This window comes from Oncorhynchus clarkii, chromosome 20, assembly GCF_045791955.1.
Source record: "Oncorhynchus clarkii lewisi isolate Uvic-CL-2024 chromosome 20, UVic_Ocla_1.0, whole genome shotgun sequence".
Lineage (NCBI taxonomy): Eukaryota > Metazoa > Chordata > Actinopteri > Salmoniformes > Salmonidae > Oncorhynchus > Oncorhynchus clarkii.
In genome coordinates this window covers 70,072,437-70,083,803 of record NC_092166.1, presented here as the reverse complement: position 1 = coordinate 70,083,803, position 11,367 = coordinate 70,072,437, and positions in this window count along the sequence as shown.

Genomic DNA, 11,367 nt, shown 5'->3' with positions numbered 1-11,367 from the left:
TAGGCTTGTGTATGGCTGTTCGGCCATGGAAACTCATTTCATGAATCTCCCAACGAACAGTTATTGTACTGACGTTGCTTCCAGAGGTAGTTTGAAACTCGGTAGTGAGTGTTGCAACCGAGTACGCGCTTCAGCACTCAACGGTCCAGTTCTGTGAGCTTGTGTAGCCTACCACTTTGCGGCTGAGCCATGGTTGCTACTAGACGGTTCCACTTCACAATAACAGCACTTACAGTCAACCGGGACAGCTCTAGCAGGGCAGAAATTTGATCAACTGTCTTGTTGAAATGGTGGCATCCTATGAAGGTGCCACGTTGTAAGTCACTGAGCTCTTCAGTAAGGCCATTCTACTGTCAATGTTTGTCTATGGAGATTGCATGGTTGTGTGCTCGGTTTTATACACCTGTCAGGAACTGGTGTGGCTGAAATAGTCAAATCCACAAATTTGAAGGGGTGTCCACATACGTTTGAATATATAGTGTATGTGGGCCTTGTCATATCCCAGTTATCTGAGGGTGTGGGAGCCAAATGAACTTGAAATGTACATCATTATATATTTTTTGTATTTGGTAGGTATCCGATACACGTGATTGGTCTCAGATCTGCACAAATACAGAATAGTTTCTGGAAATTTAAAAACAGTTAACCTTCCAGTAACTCCATCACACGACTGCATACTTTGTTGGCCAAAAATGATTTTAACCGTCTCTGTGAGCGAGCCACAGCAGAGTTAGTTATCAAGTGGCTAAATATCAAGCTAGAAACGATTAGGGGGGTAAAATAAAAAAAAGACTCTTCTTGTACTTCTAAAAACCTAATTAATTGTCCGGGTATGGAGGTAATTTAACTAGCTAGCTACCCATTACACCCCAAATAAATTTGATATCTAGTTAGCTAACATGGGCTAACATTCTTAGCAAGCTTACTTAGCTACAGTAGGTAGCTACAGTAGGTAGCTAAGAGTGGAAGAGGCTAACAAAAAAGAGCAAGCTTTTAGGTAAGTAGCCAAACATTTTTTTTTTATATCATCTTTGAATTTATTTTACAGATACAATAATATTTTGTAGGATGAAACTTATTTACACTAAAAATGTAGTATGTATGCCAACTTAGCTAGCTCCCTAGCTAACTATTAGCAAATACCCTAGCCAGGTAGCTAACAAAATATCTTTATAACTAACCCAAGATAGACCACAGCCGGTCGTTTCCAATGGGAACAAATTAGTCATAGTGGGCAGAACAAGCAAGGAGTGGGGCAGAGCCAGGTACTAGCTAGCGAGATCCTATTGGCGTGTTCTAGTATGTACAGTATTTGCATATTTCCATTGGGGAATGCCTACTCTGTGAAGTGCGCTGGTGCAATAGCTAAATCCTGAAATAAAAGATCCCAGAAATTTCCATACGCACAAAAAGCTTATTTCTCTCAAATGTTGGAACAAATTTGTTTACATCCCTGTTAGTCAGCATTTCTCCTTTGCCATGATAATCCATCCAACTGATAGGTGTGGCATATCAAAAAGCTGATTGAACAGCATGGTCATTACACAGGTGCACCTTGTGCTGGGGGCAATAAAAGGCCACTCTAAAATGTGCAGTTGTGTCACACAACACAATGCCACCGGTGTCTCTCATTCTGAGGGAGTGTGCAATTGGCATGCTGACTGCAGGAATGTCCACCAGAGCTGTTGCCAAATAATTGAATGTTCATTATAAGCTGCCTCCAATGTCAATTTAGAGAATTTGGTAGTATGTCCAACCGGCCTCACAACCGCAGACCACGTGTAACCACGCCAGCCCACGACCTCCTCATCCGGCTTCTTCACCTGCAGGATCGTCTGTGGTAGTTTGGGTCTGGAGGTACAGAGCTCCACTTTACTCTTTATATAGTTATCTTGATCTGTTTACATTTCTAACTGCCAGAAGTATATCCTGTCATTGTTCTAGACATTTATATTCTTCTTATCCCATTTGTATTTTATTTGTATTTTCCAGTATAGCTAAGCTGTCTGAACAGTGACATGATTAGCCTGAAAGCCTGAGGGAATTTATTTGGAATTTGTGGAATTGTTGGGGATAACATTGAATTGGGAATTTAATTATTGGAATTTACCTAACATTGGAATTGAGAGTTATTTAATTATCTCTGAATTCAAAGACTTACCTGGAATTTGAATTGAATTCATTGGAATTTACAGAGCGAGGGAATTTATTTAAAATTGAATTTGTGGAATTAATCTCAACCCTGCCACTGTCCTGTGGTTTTATCTGGATCCCCCAGTGGTTGCAAAACAAATAACATACTCCATCACATTTGAACCTGAAACACTATTGATCAGAGGGCAGTGGTGTAAAGTACTTAAGTAAAAAATACTTTAAAGTACTACCTAAGAAGTTTTGGGGTATCTGTACTTTACTTTACTATTTATATTTTTGACAACTTTTACTTCACTACATTCCAAAATAATTTTTACTCCATACATTTTACCTTACACCCAAAAGTACTTGTTACATTTTGAATGCTTAGCAGGACAGGAAAATGGTCCAATTCGGGCACTTATCAAAAGAACATCCCTGGTCATCCCTTTTGCCTCTGATCTGGCGAACTCACTAAACACACATGCATCTTTTGTAAATTATGTCTGGGTTGGAGTGTGCCCCTTGCTGTCCATACATTTTAAAAACAAGAAAATGGTGCTGCCTGCTTTGCTTAATAGAAGGAATTTGAAATTATTTATACTTTTACTTTTCATTTTGATACTTAAGTATATTTTAGCAATTACATTTACTTTTGATACTTAAGTATATTTAGAACCAAATACTTTTAGACTTTTACTAAAGTAGTATTTTACTGGGTTACTTTTACTTGATTAACTTTCCATTAAGGTATCTATACTTTTACTCAAGTATGACAATTCAGTACATTTTCCACCACTTCCAGAGGGGTATACTACAAAGCAAAAGCAATGAGTTAGTTAGCTAACTTTGATAAACAGCCATAACTAACTATTGATTTTCTGATTCATTCAGAAAGATAAACGTAGGTATGTGTTTTTGGTTGTTGAGTGAATTACAGTGCCTTGCGAAAGTATTCGGCCCCCTTGAACTTTGCGACCTTTTGCCACATTTCAGGCTTCAAACATAAAGATATAAAACTGTATGTTTTTGTGAAGAATCAACAACAAGTGGGACACAATCATGAAGTGGAACGACATTTATTGGATATTTCAAACTTTTTTAACAAATCAAAAACTGAAAAATTGGGCGTGCAAAATTATTCAGCCCCCTTAAGTTAATACTTTGTAGCGCCACCTTTTGCTGCGATTACAGCTGTAAGTCGCTTGGGGTATGTCTCTATCAGTTTTGCACATCGAGAGACTGAAATTTTTCCCATTCCTCCTTGCAAAACAGCTCGAGCTCAGTGAGGTTGGATGGAGAGCATTTGTGAACAGCAGTTTTCAGTTCTTTCCACAGATTCTCGATTGGATTCAGGTCTGGACTTTGACTTGGCCATTCTAACACCTGGATATGTTTATTTTTGAACCATTCCATTGTAGATTTTGCTTTATGTTTTGGATCATTGTCTTGTTGGAAGACAAATCTCCGTCCCAGTCTCAGGTCTTTTGCAGACTCCATCAGGTTCTTCCAGAATGGTCCTGTATTTGGCTCCATCCATCTTCCCATCAATTTTAACCATCTTCCCTGTCCCTGCTGAAGAAAAGCAGGCCCAAACCATGATGCTGCCACCACCATGTTTGACAATGGGGATGGTGTGTTCAGGGTGATGAGCTGTGTTGCTTTTACGCCAAACATAACGTTTTGCATTGTTGCCAAAAAGTTTAATTTTGGTTTCATCTGACCAGAGCACCTTCTTTACATGTTTGGTGTGTATCCCAGGTGGCTTGTGGCAAACTTTAAACAACACTTTTTATGGATATCTTTAAGAAATGGCTTTCTTCTTGCCACTCTTCCATAAAGGCCAGATTTGTGCAATATACGACTGATTGTTGTCCTATGGACAGAGTCTCCCACCTCAGCTGTAGATCTCTGCAGTTCCTCCAGAGTGATCATGGGCCTCTTGGCTGCATCTCTGATCAGTCTTCTCCTTGTATGAGCTGAAAGTTTAGAGGGACGGCCAGGTCTTGGTAGATTTGCAGTGGTCTGATACTCCTTCCATTTCAATATTATCGCTTGCACAGTGCTCCTTGGGATGTTTAAAGCTTGGGAAATATTTTTGTATCCAAATTCGGCTTTAAACTTCTTCACAACAGTATCTCGGACCTGCCTGGTGTGTTCCTTGTTCTTCATGATGCTCTCTGCGCTTTTAACGGACCTCTGAGACTATCACAGTGCAGGTGCATTTATACGGAGACTTGATTACACACAGGTGGATTGTATTTATCATCATTAGGTCAACATTGGATCATTCAGAGATCCTCACTGAACTTCTGGAGAGAGTTTGCTGCACTGAAAGTAAAGGGGCTGAATAATTTTGCACGCCCAATTTTTCTGTTTTTGATTTGTTAAAAAAGTTTGAAATATCCAATAAATGTCGTTCCACTTCATGATTGTGTCCCACTTGTTGTTGATTCTTCACAAAAAAATACAGTTTTATATCTTTATGTTTGAAGCCTGAAATGTGGCAAAAGGTCGCAAAGTTCAAGGGGGCCGAATACTTTCGCAAGGCACTGTAGATCAAGCTTATTTAAAAATAATTAAAAAAAACATGTTTTTTCTGAATATTTTGACAAGTCATTGAACCTGCCTTGTAGTATACACCTCAGAAATGTTATTTAGGTGACATTGTTGAATGGACTTGTTTGTGAGCCTTTCTTAGGTCCATGCCTAACTGCCTAAAGTACAGTCATTGGTCCATGTTCATCCTTTCTTGTAGTAACAGGTGAAGGCCACAAGTCGGCAGCTGTCAACCACATTTTGAACTCATCAGTCATGTCCATCAACCATGTCCATAGACTGTCACTGATTTTTAGCAGGTCTTGGGAAAATACATTTCTCTATACCAGGGTTTCTTGAACTGGGCCCTGGGCTTGTGAGAGGTGGGGCGTGAGTAATGAGAATACATCCATAATCACATTATTGGAGAACAATTTGGAGAACAATTTGGGTCCAGGGAGAACAAACCATTTCTCTTTTGGATCTCGAGGTGAAAGAGTTTATGATCCCCTGCTCTCTACCAAAGATTCAAATGAAATGGAATTCTGCCTTCAACCAGCTTTATCTCTTTTCTCTTCTCCGCTTCTGTGACCTTCATGTTGTGTGTGCAGTCCAGACCTGCAGTTGAAGTCGGAAGTTTACATACACCTTAGCCAAATAAATTTAAACTCAGTTTTTCACAATTCCTGACATTTTAATCCTAGTGAAAAATTCCCTGTCTTAGGTCAGTTAGGATCACCACTTATTTTAAGAATGTGAAATGTCAGAATAATAGTAGAGAGTATGACTTATTTCAGCTTTTATTTCTTTCATCAAATCAAATCAAATTTATTTATATAGCCCTTCGTACATCAGCTGATATCTCAAAGTGCTGTACACAAATCCAGCCTAAAACCCCAAACAGCAAGTAATGCAGTTGTAGAAGCACGGTGGCTAGGAAAAACTCCCTAGAAAGGCCAAAACCTAGGAAGAAACCTAGAAAGGAACCAGGCTGTAACGGGTGGAGATTATAACAGAACATGGCCAAGATGTTCAAATGTTCATCAATGACCAGCATGGTCAAATAATAATAATCACAGGCAGAACAGTTGAAACTGGAGCAGCAGCACTGCCAGGTGGACTGGGGAAAGCAAGGAGTCATCATGCCAGGTAGTCCTGAGGCATGGTCCTAGGGCTCAGGTCCTCCGAGAGAGAGAAAGAAAGAGAGAATTAGAGAGAGCATACCTAAATTCACACAGGACACTGGATAAGACAGGAGAAGTACTCCAGATATAACAGACTGAACCTAGCCCCCCCCGACACATAAACTACTGCAGTATAAATACTGGAGGGGTCAGGAGACACTGTGGCCCCGTCCGATGATACCCCCGGACAGGGCCAAACAGGAAGGATATAACCCCACCCACTTTGCCAAAGCACAGCCCCCACACCACTAGAGGGATATCTTCAACCACCAACTTACCATCCTGAGACAAGGCCGAGGATAGCCCACAAAGATCTCCGCCACGGCACAACCCAAGGGGGGGCGCCAACCCAGACAGGAAGATCACATCAGTGACTCAACCCACTCAAGTGACGCACCCCTCCTAGGGACGGCATGAAAGAGCACCAGTAAGCCAGTGACTCAGCCCCTGTAATAGGGTTAGAGGCAGAGAATCCCAGTGGAAAGAGGGGAACCGGCCAGGCAGAGACAGCAAGGGCGGTTCGTTGCTCCAGAGCCTTTCCATTCACCTTCACACTCCTGGGCCAGACTACACTCAATCATATAACTCACTGAAGAGATGAGTCTTCAGCTCTATTGGAGAAAGCCCTGCCTCCAGCTGTTTGCTTAGAAATTATAGGGACAATTAAGAGGCCTGCGTCTTGTGACCGTAGCGTACGTGTAGGTATGTACGGCAGGACCAAATCAGAGAGATAGGTAGGAGCAAGCCCATGTAATGCTTTGTAGGTTAGCAGTAAAACCTTGAAATCAGCCCTTGCCTTGACAGGAAGCCAGTGTAGGGAGGCTAGCACTGGAGTAGTATGATCAAATTTTCAGGATTCTAGCAGCCGTATTTAGCACTAACTGAAGTTTATTTAGTGCTTTATCCGGGTAGCCGGAAAGTAGAGCATTGCAGTAGTCTATCCTAGAAGTAACAAAAGCATGGATGACTTTTTCTGCATCATTTTTGGACAGAAAGTTTCTGATTTTTGAAATGTTACATAGATGGAAAAAAGCTGTCCTTGAAACAGTCTTGATATGTTCGTCAAAAGAGAGATCAGGGTCCAGAGTAACGCCGAGGTCCTTCACAGTTTTATTTGAGACGACTGTACAACCATTAAGATTAATTGTCAGGTTCAACAGAAGATCTCTTTGTTTCTCGGGACCTAGAACAAGCATCTCTGTTTTGTCCGAGTTAAAAAGTAGAAAGTTTGCAGCTATCCACTTCCTTATGTCTGAAACACAAGCTTCTAGTGAGGGCAATTTTGGGGCTTCACCATGTATCATTGAAATGTACAGCTGTGTGTCATCCGCATAGCAGTGAAAGTTAACATTATGTTTTCAAATGACATCCCCAAGAGGTCAAATATATAGTGAAAACAATAGTGGTCCTAAAACGGAACCTTGAGGAACACCGAAATGTACAGTTGATTTGTCAGAGGACAAATCATTCACAGAGACAAACTGATATCTTTCCGACAGTTAAGCTCTAAACCAGGCCAGAATTTGTCTGTGTAGACCAATTTGGGTTTCCAATCTCTTCAAAATAATGTGGTGATCGATGGTATCAAAAGCAGCACTAAGGTCTAGGAGCACGAGGACAGATGCAAAGCCTCGGTCTGATGCCATTTAAAGGTAATTTACCAACTTCACAAGTGCAGCCTCAGTGCTATGGTGGGGTCTAAAACCAGACTGAAGCATTTCGTATACATTGTTTGTCTTCAGGAAGACAGTGAGTTGCTGCGCAACAGCCTTTTCTAAAGTTTTTGAGAGGAATGGAAGATTCAATATAGGCCGATTAGTTTTTTATATTTTATGGATCAAGGTTTGGCTTTTTCAAGAGAGGCTTTATTACTGCCACTTTTAGTGAGTTTGGTACACATCCGGTGGATAGAGAGCCGTTTATTATGTTCAACATAGGAGGAAGGAAGCAGCTCTTTCAGTAGTTTAGTTGGAATAGGGTCCAGTATGCAGCTTGAAGGTTTAGAGGCCATGATTATTAAAACTAAATGCATGCTCTTCATGCTTAATGTGAGTCTGGAAGGAGAGTTTACAGTCTAACCAGACACCTAGGTATTTGTAGTTGTCCATATATTCTAAGTCAGAACCGTCCAGAGTAGTGCTGCTGGATGGGCGGGCAGGTGCGGGCAGCGATCGGTTGACGAGCATGCATTTAGTTTTACTTGCATTTAAGAGCAGTTGGAGGCCACGGAAGGAGAGTTGTATGGCATTGAAGCTCATCTGGAAGTTAGTTAACACAGTGTCCAAAGAAGTGCCATTGGTATACAGAATGGTGCCGTCTGCGTAGAGGTGGATCAAAGAATCACCAACTGCAAGAGCGACATCATTGATGTATACAGAGAAGAGAGTCGGCCCAAGAAATGAACCCTTTGGCACCACCATAGAGACTACCAGAGGTCCGGACACCAGGCCCTCCGATTTGACACACTGAACTCTATCAGAGAAGTAGTTGGTGAACCAGGTGAGGGAGTCATTTGAGAAACCAAGGCTGTGTAGTCTGCCAATAAGAATGTTGTGATTGACAGAGTCAAAAGCCTTAGCCAGGTTGATGAATACGGCTGTACAGTAATGTCTCTTATCGATGGCGGTTATGATATAGTTTAGGAACTTGAGAGTGGCTGAGGTGCACTCATGACCAGCTCTGAAACCAGATTGCATAGCGGAGAAGGTACAGTGAGATTCGAAATGGTCGGTAATCTGTTTGTTAACTTGGCTTTCAAAGACCTTAGAAAGGTAGGGTAGAATAGATACAGGTCTGTAGAAGTTTGGGTCGAGAGGTCGATTAGAAAGGCCTGCTCGCTGAAGTTTTTTAGGGAGCGTTTGACAGTGATGAGGGGTGGTCGTTTGATTGCAGACCCATTACGGATGCAGGCAATGAGGCAGTGATCACTGAGATCTTGGTTGACAACAGCAGAGGGGTATTTGGAGGGCAAGTTGGTTAGGATGATATCTATGAACGTACCCGAGTTTACGGATTTGGGGTTGTACCTGGTGGGTTCATTGATAATTTGTATGAGATTGAGGGCATCAAGCTTAGATTGTAGGATGGCCGGGGTGTTAAGCATGTCACAGTTTAGGTCACCTAGCAGCACGAGCTCTGAAGATGGATGGGGGGGGGGCAGTCAATTCACATATGGTGTCCAGGGCACAGCTGGAGGCAGAGGGTGGTCTATAGCAAGCGGCAACAGTAATGGATGGATTTTTAAGAGTAGAAGTTTGAATTGTTTGGGTACAGACCTGGATGGTAGACAGAACTCTGCAGGCTATCTCTGCAGTAGATTTCAACACTGCCCCTTTTGGCAGTTGTATCTTGTCGGAAAATGTTGTAGTTAGGGATGGAAATGTCAGGGTTTTTGGTGGACTTTCGAAGCCAGGATTCAGGCACGGCTAGGACATCCGGGTTGGCAGAGTGTGCTAAAGCAATGAATAAAACAAACTTAGGGAGGAGGCTTCTAATGTTAACATCCATGTAACCAAGGCTTTTACGGTTACAGAAGTTAACAAATGAGAGCACCTGGGGAGTAGGAGTGGAGCTAGGCACTGCAGGGCCTGGATTAACCTCAACATCACCAGAGGAACAGAGGAGGAGTAGGATGAGGGTACGGCTATCAGGACTGGTCGTTTAGTGCGTTCAGAGCAGAGAGTAAAAGGAGCAGGTTTCTGGGCGTGAGAGAATAGATTCAAGGCATAATGTACAGACAGAGGTATGGTAGGATGTGAGTACATTGGAGGTAAACCTAGGGATTGAGTGATGATGATGAGTGATGAGAAAGATATTGTCTCTAGAGACGTTTAAACCAGGTGATGTCACTGCATATGTGGGAGGTGGAACTAAATGGTAGGTTAAGGCATATTGAGCAGGGCTAGAGGCTCTACAGTGAAATAAGACAATAATCACTAGCCAGGACAGTAATGGACAAGGCATATTGATATTAGGGAGAGGCATGCGTAGCCGGGTGATCAATAGGGGTGTGAAATTAATGTTGGAGAATATAACACATTTGATCTGGTAAAACATAATACAAACAAAAAACATGCCTTTTCAATTTTTTGATGTTGTTCCATCATGTTTGAAATGCAAGATAAGGCTATAATATAATATTGGAGGTTAGGGGCAATTTAGATTTTGGCCCCTAGATGGCAGCAGTGTGTGTGCAAAGCTTCAGCTTGATCCAGTGAAGAGTTGCAAATGTGCTGAATTGGTCAATTGATACATTTTCAAGTACATAGCTATAGAGAACATACAAAAATGATATGGTTATACAAAATTTAAGTTTACACACTCCCAGGAATGTCTCACAATGGATCGCTAGCTTATACACTGTCTTATACACGTCTAGATAGGCCGTCATTGAAAATAAGAATTTGTTCTTTAACTGACTTGCCTAGTTAAATAAAGGTAAAATAAAAACTAAATAAATAGATGGTGGGGTGGGTGTGGAGCCATAGACAGAAGGGGCTCAAACTGTAGAACCCAATTCCTACATTTGAATATAAAAATAGATTTTATCAAACAAAACTATGCTACATTTTATCTCTGGGACCCTCAGGATGACAATTACTACATGTAAGTATATTATTTACCATCAGAAGTGAATGTATCAAACCAGTTGCCACGATAAGTTTTTTGTTGTTTTGCACTCTTCAAACAATAGCATGGTATTTTTTTTATTGTAAAAGCTACTGTAAATTGGACAGTGCAGGTAGATTAACAAGAATTTAAGCTTTCTGCCCATATAATACATGTCTATGTCCTGGGAAATGTTCTTGTTACTTTCAACGTCATGCTAGTCACATTAGCGCATGTTAGTTTAACCGTCCCGGTATAGGGACACCGATTCCGTAGAGGTTAAACAGCATGATCATTACACAGGAGCACCTTGTGCTGGGGACAATAAAAATACACTTTCAAATTTGCAGTTTTGTCACACAACACAATGCCACAGATGTCTCAAGTTTTGAGGGAGCGTGCAATTGCCATGCTGACTGCAGGAATGTCCACCAGAGCTTTTGTCAGATAATTGAATGTTCATTTCTCTACCATAAGCCGCCTCCAACGTTGTATTAGATAATTTGGCAGTATGTCCAACCGGCATCACAGCCATAGACCATGTGTAACCACGCCAGCCCATAACCTACAGATCCGGCTTCTTCACCTACGGGATCGTCTGAGACCAACCACCCGGACAGCTGATGAAACTGAGGAATATTGGGCATCCCTAGTGGCGAAGCGGTCTAAGGCATTGCATTGCAGTGCTAGAGGCTTCACGGCAGACACCTGGATTCGATCCCAGGCTGTATCACAACCGACTGTGGTCGGGGGTCCCATAGGGCGGCGCACAATTGGCCCAGCTTCGTCTGGGTTACTGGAGGGTTTGGCCGGGGGGCTTGACTTGGCTCATGGCGCTCTAGTGACTCCTTATGGCGGGCCGGCGCCTGTAGTCAGTTGAACGGTGTTTCCTTCGACACATTGG